Genomic DNA, 10,689 nt, shown 5'->3' with positions numbered 1-10,689 from the left:
TGGAGTCTTGCTTTTCCATTCATGCGAAACACGTTGGTGCTATAATTTATTACATTTGTTCCATAGCTGGAATAGTATTTATTCATCCTGCCTTTGAGCGCCAACTATATGTCAGGCAGTAAGCAAAACAGACTATCAGTGCCGTTTACTGTCAAATAATCACCCGACGAACACAAACTGTGGTGAGCGCTCTGAATGAAAAGTTCAAGGAGTTAAGATCTTTTGCCGTGTTCAAGCAGAAATAACAGCCAGTAATACTCTTGGCTCAATTGATAACTCATGGTGATTTCAATATCCACATAGATGATTCCTGCAATGCCTATGCAGCCTCTCGGTTTCTCACTCCCACCAACTCAGCCACCCATTACCAGGATCACAACCTTGACCTTACTAATTACTAATAACTTTGTGCCCTCCACTCTGTGCATTTTAAGCAGCCCACTTGAATTACCTCCTCCTATCATTCCAGCTCACCCTTCCTAGTGTCAGCAATTCTTCACCTTCAACAGAACTCTCTCCTTTTTCCTACTCGTCTGCTCTTATTCACACTTCCCTCTTTACCCAGCATAGATTCCGTGTTCCATCATTTTAGCTACTCTGTGGTAGCTAAGCCTCCTCCTCCTTAGCCCTACCTCCTCTGTCCCTGTCTGGAAAAGCCCCAACTCTCCATCTACTCTGGAACTGCTCTTGAGCAAGTAAATGTGGCTGGAGAAAAAACAAACTAGCATGCTGACATTACTCAATTTAATGATCATAAACATCAAGGAGATCTTTGGTGCTGCTGAGCAACTGGACTTCATTTTCCTGTCAAACTACTCACCCACTCACTTGGACGGCGGTTCACACGCTCTTTCTCCTGGAAATTCCTCGCCTGCCTGCCGACTCTTACTTCTTGTTTCATAGGAAATAGCAACTGAAGAGAAATCTTGCATTTGGCCTCAACAGTCCATCTACCAATTACCTGCATCTGTTCCTACATAGTCTGCCTTTTCTCTAGTGAACGTGTCTCTAATCTGTCCTCACGTCCTTATTGAGTCTCACAGGTATGAGCACCATCCATGCACAAGGCTTACCATCATCACCCTGTTGTCTAGCCTGAGCTCACCTACATGAAAGCACAGCACTCCCAGAGCATGAAAGTGGAAGCTATTCGCCTCTTGAAACCAACTCAGAATCACTTCTGCCACTTTTATGGGTCAAATAAAGTCATGAGGCAAGTCCAGACTCAAGAGGTGGGGAAATAAAGGAGTTGCAACATATTAAGACTGTGACTTCCAGTTCACCGTGGCTCTGGAATGCCTGATTCAGCGGAAGAGAACCTGGGCCTTTATCAGGAAACAGTGAAGTTTTACATTTTTAGGTGAAATTAGACTTCACAACCCCCCAGTGCCATCAACCTCCGAAACCACTGGAAGTGCCAGAAGTTTTTCTAACAGATCTGCACCAAAAGTCTATAACCTCCTCCCCACCCTCCCTTGTTCGCACATTCACTTAGTAAACATTTTCTGAGCACCTGTTCTGCACAAGGCACTGTTCTACACACACACAAGACACGACTGTAAGCAAGAGAACATAGGGGAGGAAGAATTCTCTTCCTCTACCCATCTTAGATTCTCCAACTGCAGCCCTGTAAATTAGACTGGCAAAGACAGATCAACAGGAGGAAAGCATACAGATTTATTTCATGTAAGTTTCACAGGACACAGAGACTTCCTAAGGAAATGAACACCTGCAGAAGTGGTTAAACCTGAATGTTGTTATAACAGATTTGATGTCAGGTGGAAAGTTGTGGGAAACACAACAGGACAAAGGGTGTGAGTTAAGGGTAGTAAACTGAAGGAAACTTAGCAAGGACTATTCATTCAGGGTCTGCTCAGTATCCCTCCATCTTCTGAGATAAGGAAGTTCCTCTTTTCCAGGTATGAGAGGGCACTTCTCAAAGGAGGGCTGATGGGTTCAGGACATGTTCCCCCAAAATATGTCACCTTGGCTTGTTGAATATTTTAAGCAGAGGAAGTTTGAGAAAACAGCAGAAGCAGGAAGATGACTGTGACCTCCTCTGCCCATTGCCCTTCTGCCCTGAAACAGGTCATAAAACCCTCACGTGGGAGCTGCCTCCCTACAACTGGAGGAAAGCAACATCCTTATCTCCAAAGGTGGAGGGACACAGAAGACTCTGAACACACAGGTCTTGCTGAGCTTCCCCCGCTTTACCACCCTTACCTCCTGCTCCTTAACCCGTCACATTCCTCCGTGCCTGCCCACTCCTCGCTGAACCAGCATAAAAGCACACAGATGTGGTTCTTTGGGTCCTCATTTCCTTATGAAAGCTCCCATGCCATGTAAAACTTACATGAAATATATTTGTATACTTTTCTCCTGTTAATCTTTGTCTGTTTAATTTTCAGACCCAGCCAGAGATCCTAAGAGAGTTGAGAAAAACTGTTTCCTGTCCTACAGCGTCTTATGACCTGCTTCAGGGAAGAAGGGAGTGGTCAGAGAGACCTGTTGTTTTTCAAATTCCTACATCTTAAATTTTTCAATATGCCAAGGTGCCATAATCTGGGGTAGCCTGCTCTAAATCCTATCAGGACATAATGTCTGCTCATATGGAATTTGTGGTCAATGAGGGGACACAAATATTAAACCTAATTTTGTTAAGCATTGACTGAGAAAGAATGGAAAACAGAAAAAGTTCTGACAGCTCCATGGCATTTGAGGGCTCTCTGTTCCAAAACCTTTGACGAGGGAAGCTGTGTAAGTCCATAGTAACTCAGCTTCCCAGGAAAGGGAGCAAGAGGAGGGAGAACAGGGACAGCCGTGCGGGCACGGGTCGGGCCGCTCTCGCCTGGGGGTTGCTTCCCCTGGGTCGTGACTCCGGGATGGACGGGACGGATGGACGGGGGAGCTCTACTTTCTTCTTTTCCCCCATCCCTTCCTACATTAGGGTTGAAGTAGGGCTGGAGGGAGGGATATTTACACTGGGAAACCAGCTTGGATGAGCCAAAAGTGGAACGCTTGCACCAAATGAGGAAAGACAAAAGAGTGTAGTTTTTCAAACTAGACCTGATGGTGCACCCCATGAAAAAAAGTCTTGCTATCACAGCAGCTGCTGCCAGCCCCCAAGCAAAGGTTGTCTTTGTTGTCTTTGCCTTCAACACATCTCCTGCTTCCTGCCCCCCTTTCCAGGGCGTCTCTCACCTCCTCTCCTGGGCCCCTTCGGAAGTTCAATGTCCCATTCATTCCCCAGGCTGGCTGCTGCCTCAAGTGACCCCATCAAGCTCATCCTCTCCTCTTATGCTAGAAGTTCCTTTTTTTTTTTTTTTTTTTGGACCTGCCTCAATAAAAATTTACATTCCCAAGTGCTCTGCTGCTTTTGGAACTGACTACAGGGATTTCCATCGAAGGGTGAATGAGGCTGAAGTAGAGCTTTCTCTCCCATGGCTCGCTTACGGTGGGCTGCAGCCTGGGGAGGGTTCTCCATGCCCAGGTCCCCAGGTCCCCAGGTCCCTCGTGTGCATAAACCTCCCCTGCTCTGGTTTGCTCTGCTGCCAGGAAGCAAGATTCTTGGACCCACCTTCCTCAGCTGAGTGTTCAGGGAAGTGAAGGGTCTTTGTCATTGCTGGGGAGAGAGTTTGGTCCATGAACTCTATTTTGACTCAGAAACCATGAAGGAGGAAGCACAAAAGCTCCTATGTCACTAAGTTTTGTGTGCTAATTAAATTACCAGGACCTCAGCAGGGTTGCTTTTTTAAAAAAAAAATTGTCTCATTTTTGGTTTTGTTCTTGCAAATATATTACTACATTACATATACTTCTGAGATTTGGCCCCAGAGTTTAACCATGAGTCATCAAGTCATTTCCCTGGGAAAATAGATTCTGGGTCACAAAAGCAAACAAACAAACAAAAATTAAAACGTTTAGGACAAATCCTATTGTAATTTGGTGGGATCCTGTCTTCGCAATAGGATTTTAGAAAATTATTCTTGGCTTTTGTTGGGATAAAACCGATAGATGCTGTTACGATCTATATTTTTGTTAATATTAATGAATCCATTGCTTAAAAAGTCATTTCCAAATATGTATGAAGTTAATGAGATTAATATGGAGATCAAGATTGAGAATTATTTCTCAATTCATATGTTCATATGTTCAACGTATGTTCAAAAGTCCCACTCGGAAGTCGAAAATCTCAAACCTAACCTGTGCAAATCTGAACTCCTAAGGCTCTGCAAACCTACTCTTCCTCATCTTACCCACGTTGTTTGATGGCAACTTTGTTCTGTTCATTGCCCAAGCACATGGAGTGACCCAGGCCTCCTCTCTCTCTCACATACAGCGTGTGATCTGTCAGGAAATTCGGTTGACTCTACCTCCAAAAGATACCCAGAACCCAACGACTTCTCACTCTGTCCACAGCTATGACTGTGGTCTGAGTCCCCATCTTCTGTTACTGCGGTGGCCGTTGGCCCCGTGTCCTCACCTTGTCCACACAGGTTATTCTCAGCACAGCAGCAAGAGGATTCTTTTAGAATATATCAGACCAGGTCACTTGGAGCTCCAAACCCTCCAAAAACTCCCATTTCCTCAGAGTAGAAGCCAAAGGCCTGAGCACGGCCCACAAGACCTACCAGGACCTGAGTGCCTTCTCCAAGACCCGAGGCCTTTCGTCTGCCCGTCGGCCACACCAGCCTTGCCAGTTCCCAAGCACACAGGCACACCTGCCTCAGGGCCTGTGTTCTAGTATTCCCTCTCCTGGAGCACGCTCCCCAGAGCTTCCGTGGCTCTCCCACCTTCTCTAAATCTAGTCAAACCTCACCTGCTCTCCGACGCCTGCCCCACTGAGGTTGTGACCCGCTCTCTCCCCCATGCTTTCAGTCTCCAGAATCGTCCTACTTTGTTTGCCCCCATAGCACCTGTCATCCTCCGTGATGTCCCTTTCTTGTTTATTAGGGTTTTTGTTTATTGTTCATCTTTCCCCATGGAAGTTAAGCCCCATGAGGCTGCATGTCTATGTATGGTTTGTTTGCTGCTGTTTAGAACGATGCCTGACTCTTAAGGGGCACACACGGCTAGACAAGGGGTAACTGGGGACTTGTTCCCTTAACCCTGCGGCCGCACTGCTCTACTCTGGCTGAGTCTGATGGTTTTCTGTGTCTGCCCCACCACTAACCTGTGAGCTTCAGGGGACAGGGTCCCTGACTTCTGGGGGACCCTGTACAGTGTGGCACAAAGGACAGAGCTCACTCAGTGCTGCCCTGAAATTCTCAAATTTTTACAGCAGAAGAGAAAGAGGAGTGAGAACGTTCAGAAGCTGCTTCCTCCAGAGCCATGGTGTGACTCTTCCTCAGGGAGATTTCTCTGGCTTTCAACTTGCTTCTATTTGCTGGGCTTTCTCCACAGTTCCCTCCGTCTCTCCTGTCTTAACCTTTCACAGAATGGTCATTGTTCATTTCTTTACATTTTCAAAAGAATTCCCAAGAGAGAATTCTCCCTATGAAACACACAAGAGAGCAAGGCTGTGCAAATGGAGAAAGACCCACCCATGGGTGCCAGTCCTTTTCCCTCAGCACAGGACGGTGCAGACCAGCGGAGCTCAAGCCAGAGCAAAGTTTCCAATGTAACCACCGTCCCAGAGTCGCCTCTGCATCAGTGGGGAGGAGGTGCGTGACTGTGGTGCTGAGAGCGGACCCCGTCCTGTCCAGCTTGACTGACCCTGCAGGCTCCCCATGGAAGCCAGCAGCTAAGACCTCCATCCTGGGGTTCCCTGGCAGCCATGAGACAAATGGCTCAATAGAGCAGCTACAGTCTGTTAGAAATTCTACTAAGTGTTTTATGTGCACCACCTTAGAAGCACTATAACGATCCCATTTCATATCTGAGGAGACTGAGGCTCAAAGAAGCTAAGGAACTTAAGATCACACAGTCAGTAAGTGGGAAGGCAGAACTTGAACCCAGGACCGTATGACTCCAAAATCTATAGTCGAGCCACTCTAATGTACTGAAAAATGGTCCCTGTTTTGTAGTAACTTAATAACAACTCACATAATACCCCCACTCATTTGCATGAATCCATTATAGAAGTTCAAGTGTTTTTTGAAAAATAAAATCAGAATGCACTTTACTACCTGTCAGTGTTTGAAAATTTCACGAATAGTTGAAAAATGGAGTTGGAAATTTATTAGGTATGACTGAAGTAAGTTGCCAAATGCGTGAGAAGAAAACATCCCTGCCCGGGGCAGTAAGTATATTTTACTGAGACTTTGCGGAGTTCATTTTCTGTTTTTGTTTATGGTCTTGTAGTTCTCCCTATGAAACACACGGTGGCGCCACGCGCGTAGGCTTTTATAGCCACAAGCCGCCCAAACAGCAGTGACTGCTACTTTTGGTGATAGAGTCAGATTCTGGCAACATTTCGCGTTTATAACTGAATTTTCCACATAAAAGTGATACCTCTCACTATTTTGTACACAGAGTTAAGCAGTGTTGCCCATGAGTTCAGGGTTCAGTAAAGCTAGAAAGATCTGCAGCATTATTAATATGTCTAATAACAGATCTTTTATATCCACTTTAACCAACACAACTGTTTTGATGAATAATACTTTCGAGAAGAGAGAAGTTGTAGAATTTACTCTGCTAGTTATCTTGAATAAAAGTTGAAACCAGTTTACTAAATTGGCTTCGTAGAGTCCTACTGTATATTTTTTTGGACTACTTGCAGATAACATATTTCCATCCTGAAAATGTTCTCTTTCTAAAACTATATCCTAAAGACACACCTGTGAAGAAGACTTGTCTTTAAACTGTGATAATTTAATTTTGTGGTTACATTTTGTACAAATATAAATTATACAGATTTGAAATAATACAACATCAATAATGCCTGACTTTATCAATGGAATTTTATAAATACATGCATCTTCTACATTAAAAATTCCTCAACAATTGCACAATTTTGGGGCACTGGAGTGGATCAGTCAGTTGAGTGTCTGCTTTTGGCTCAGGTCATGATCCTGGGGTCCTGAGATTGAGCCCCGCATTGGGCTCCCTGCTTGCTTCTCCTTCTGCGTCTGCCCCTCCCCTCCACTCGTGCTCTCTTTCAAATAAATACATGCAATCTACATATAAAAAAAGAGTTGCATAATTTGAAGCTGTCAGGAACAAAGAGTTGTAGACTGGGTTTATGCTATTTACTCTGCAGACAGTCATTCAGGAGAGATACGTGTGGGGTGCCTTCTCTGTGCCAGACACTGTACCAGGCTCTGGAGGTAGAGCTGTGGATACCACTGTCAGAAATCCTGCCTGGTGCTCCCAGAGTTTACATGCTGAGAGGGAAGGGTGCGGGTGGGGGCTTGGGAGACAAGTGGGAATGCTAAATGGGATCTGTGCTTCTTGGAAAACAAAACGGGAGGAGGGCTGAGGCGATGCACACACAAGGTGGGGACAGTTCTCTCACCGGGCAGGTGAGGCTGAATGAAGACATTAGCAGGCATGACGGCTTGAGCCAATGGGCTCTCTGGACAAGGAGTGTGGCTCATAGAGAGATAAAGTGAAGCAGCACATTGGTGAGGCAGACTGTGCCTGGCCCATTCCAGGAAACATAAGGGACCTGCGAGGCCCAGGCCACACCAGAGCACGGGAGACTAACCACTAGCAAATGAGTCAACACACCTTCCTTTGTCAAGACCCATCTAAGATCAGGCAAAGTTTGGATTATGTTTGAAAATCTTCAGGAACATGTCATTGGTTACATACAGCCTCCGTCTGCTTGTGTGATTAGAAACGAAGAAATGGTAATGACGAAGGTAGAGAAGTACTCCTGGTCTATGATGGAACGCTTATTCAAACATGAACATTTCAAACCCACAGAATGTACGAGGGTTGCAAAAGCCGCCACAAGACACTTTTTCTCAAGATTCTCTATCTCGCTGCGGAGATAGAATAATAACGCGGTGGTGGGACACATGCTAGAAAAGAGACATAAAAGGTCCAGAGAGGAATCGTGTTCACAGGGATCTCAGTAGAACCCCTGAAGTCCCAGAGAAACTGGGCTGCAGGCGCCAGGCTCCCCTCTGCCCGCCATTCTCGTTCCTCCCGCTGGGGGGAGCTCTCGGCCCACGGCCATCGCCAGAGGAGGGCGTGGACTCAGAAACGCGCTCTGGGGTAAGAAAGGGTTTTTAGTCATGCTCACATTCGAAAGGAGACCTTCCAGATTTGGAAAAAAAGAAAAGGGGAAAAAAAAAACACACCCTCATCTCCCCAGCTCCCAACAAAGTCAGACATGAAAGAAGACGGTTTTAGCATGGCAAATAAAAAAATAAACAAGTGCTTGAAATGGATAAGTTTTTCCTTTTAAATTTGTTTTTGCAAAGGGTTTTTTCTTCCCTGAAAAACAAAATACTAAAATAGCAAGTTATGTTTTCATTTATGACTCCTTCTCAAGAGGAAATCTAATAATAACAAGGGGTTCCCATTGGATTCCAGCTTATTTCATAATGTAAATATATTTCTATCCTCTGGGGAAAGAAACCTACCCTGAGCCAGGTAGTTCTCATTTAAATTGGTGATTTTGTTCATTTGTATTTTTTTTCTTTTACCTTGAACAACCTCTCAAACTGGAGAGAAGCTGTGTATGGACGGGGTGCCATTAGCTAGTAATAGAGGGTGAAAGATGGTAGCAAAATCACTTGTTCTGCTTTACTCTATATCCAGTGGGAAAGGTGGTTTGCCCCTCACCAAGTTTTATCTTATTATACCAGATGTTCAAACGTTGAGAGAGCAGGGTCGTGTACTGGACAGAGAAAATGCTTAGAGGGAGTCCCACGTTCCAATCTCAGCTGGGTTCCTCATAGGATGTAAATTATTTCACTTCTTTGAGCCTCAATTTCCTCTTGTATAAAATAGGGATAATAATACTGTGGTGGATTCAAAATGGCAGTCAAATCTCTGACACTCCTCCCATGGAGAGGTGGACTCAATATCCTCTACCTTGAACCCAGGGTGGGGAGATGTTCTGTGGATGCTCTGACCAAGAGAACATGAAGGGAATGATATTGTTCCAGAACGCTCCACTTCCTGCCTTTCTTGGAGCCCTGAACAGTATGACTACCCTGAGGCCACCATGATGGGAAGAAGCTTGAGTGAGCCAGGAGAGGGTCTGTGTGTGTGCGTGGAGGGAGAGGTGCCCAGTAGAGCCAGCTCTCCTGGCTCCCAGCCATGGGAGCCATTTCAGCTGAGTACCCAGACATCACGAGGCAGAGATGAGGCCCTCTGACTGCACCTATCCAAATTCCTTTCTGCACTGTCATGAGATACACTAATAACAAATCGTTGTTTTAAGCCACTGAGCTCTGGGATAGTTTGCTAAGCCACAGTGGATAAGCCCACTAAGTACCTATCTTGAGGAGGCGTTGTCAATTTTACCAATAATAAATACCTCTGAGGCACCTAGCCCAGAACTGACACGTAGTGAGCACTCAGTAAATAGCATCATCATTCTTACTGTTTGCATTTTCTTTCCATAGGATAAGTCATTTTTTTTTTTTAATGTAGGCAGAGAATCCTCTCTGAGCTCACAGAGGACAATGAAATCCCTCACAGCTGACTCGCCTGGGAGTCCACAGGCTTCGGGGCTGCAAATCCTCCCCAGTCTAAGCAAGTCAGGCACAAGAGAGCCACTGAGTCCAGCCTTTGCTGGCACTTCCGTTAAACACGTGTTCTGTCGGTGAGTGGGACGTGCTGTCCCTGCATTCCAGGGACACCACAGGGCATACAGTGCAGCTCTGTGCTTGCTTTTTGCTTTTTTCTCCTCTAAATCTCCTTAACTACCTAAACTCAGTGGGCAACCAAACACAACTGGGTTTAAAGAACGCGTGGTGGCAAGAGATTGTCTTTAAATGCAGCTGCTGGTGCTGGCCTCCAGGGAGGAGTTGAGAGCTTGCCAACCGGGCTGAGAGCCTCTCAAGCATTCACCCTCCCCATGACCTCCAAGTGACCTTATCTTTGGTGACAGTATTTAGGGGATACTCCCAGTAGACGTCTTGGGACCATCAAGGCAGTAGTAATGTTAGGATATAAAGCATTCTTAATGTAGCAAACTTAGAGAACTCAGAATCCCAAGAAACAGCATGTACTGATTCCTAACCTGTCTTGCATGAACCCGCTGTTCCGCATCCCTGCTGCCTCTGGCCCCTTCTCTGGCCTGGACTACTGGTCAACCTGTTCTTACTGGTCAGTCATCCTACCACCACTCGGACTTCTGTAGAAGCCATCATCCTCTCTGCAGCCTTCTGGAAGCACCAGCGTCACAATATGACCACACTCCCTCTTTCAGCAACTTCAGCAGTCCCCTGCGGACAGAAGAAAACATAGCAAGTCCAGGTTTGAGAGCCCAGCTTTCCCGGCCTGGGCCCTGTGTTTGCCCCTTCTGCTCTGACTGATGGCTCTGGCCAATGCTGTGCCCATCCCCAGACAGGAGGGGAAGTCGGGAGGAGTGGGGGATAAAGGCAGGAATGACACCGTCCCCTGGAGGTGAAAGAAGCAGAGGACTCAGCGGGAGGTGAGGTGAGGATCTTTTGCTTAAAGACTTTGTTTGCCTCACAATCCACCTCTGGACCCTAAGCTGGGAACCTCAAGATCGGTTCAAATGACTAGGACTGGAACAGCTAAGTTCTGAGGATGCGCTTGCCC

The sequence above is a fragment of the Ursus arctos genome, unplaced genomic scaffold, assembly GCF_023065955.2.
Source record: "Ursus arctos isolate Adak ecotype North America unplaced genomic scaffold, UrsArc2.0 scaffold_17, whole genome shotgun sequence".
Classification (NCBI taxonomy): domain Eukaryota; kingdom Metazoa; phylum Chordata; class Mammalia; order Carnivora; family Ursidae; genus Ursus; species Ursus arctos.
The sequence above is the reverse complement of the archived record's forward strand: the minus strand, read 5'-3'. Positions refer to the sequence as shown.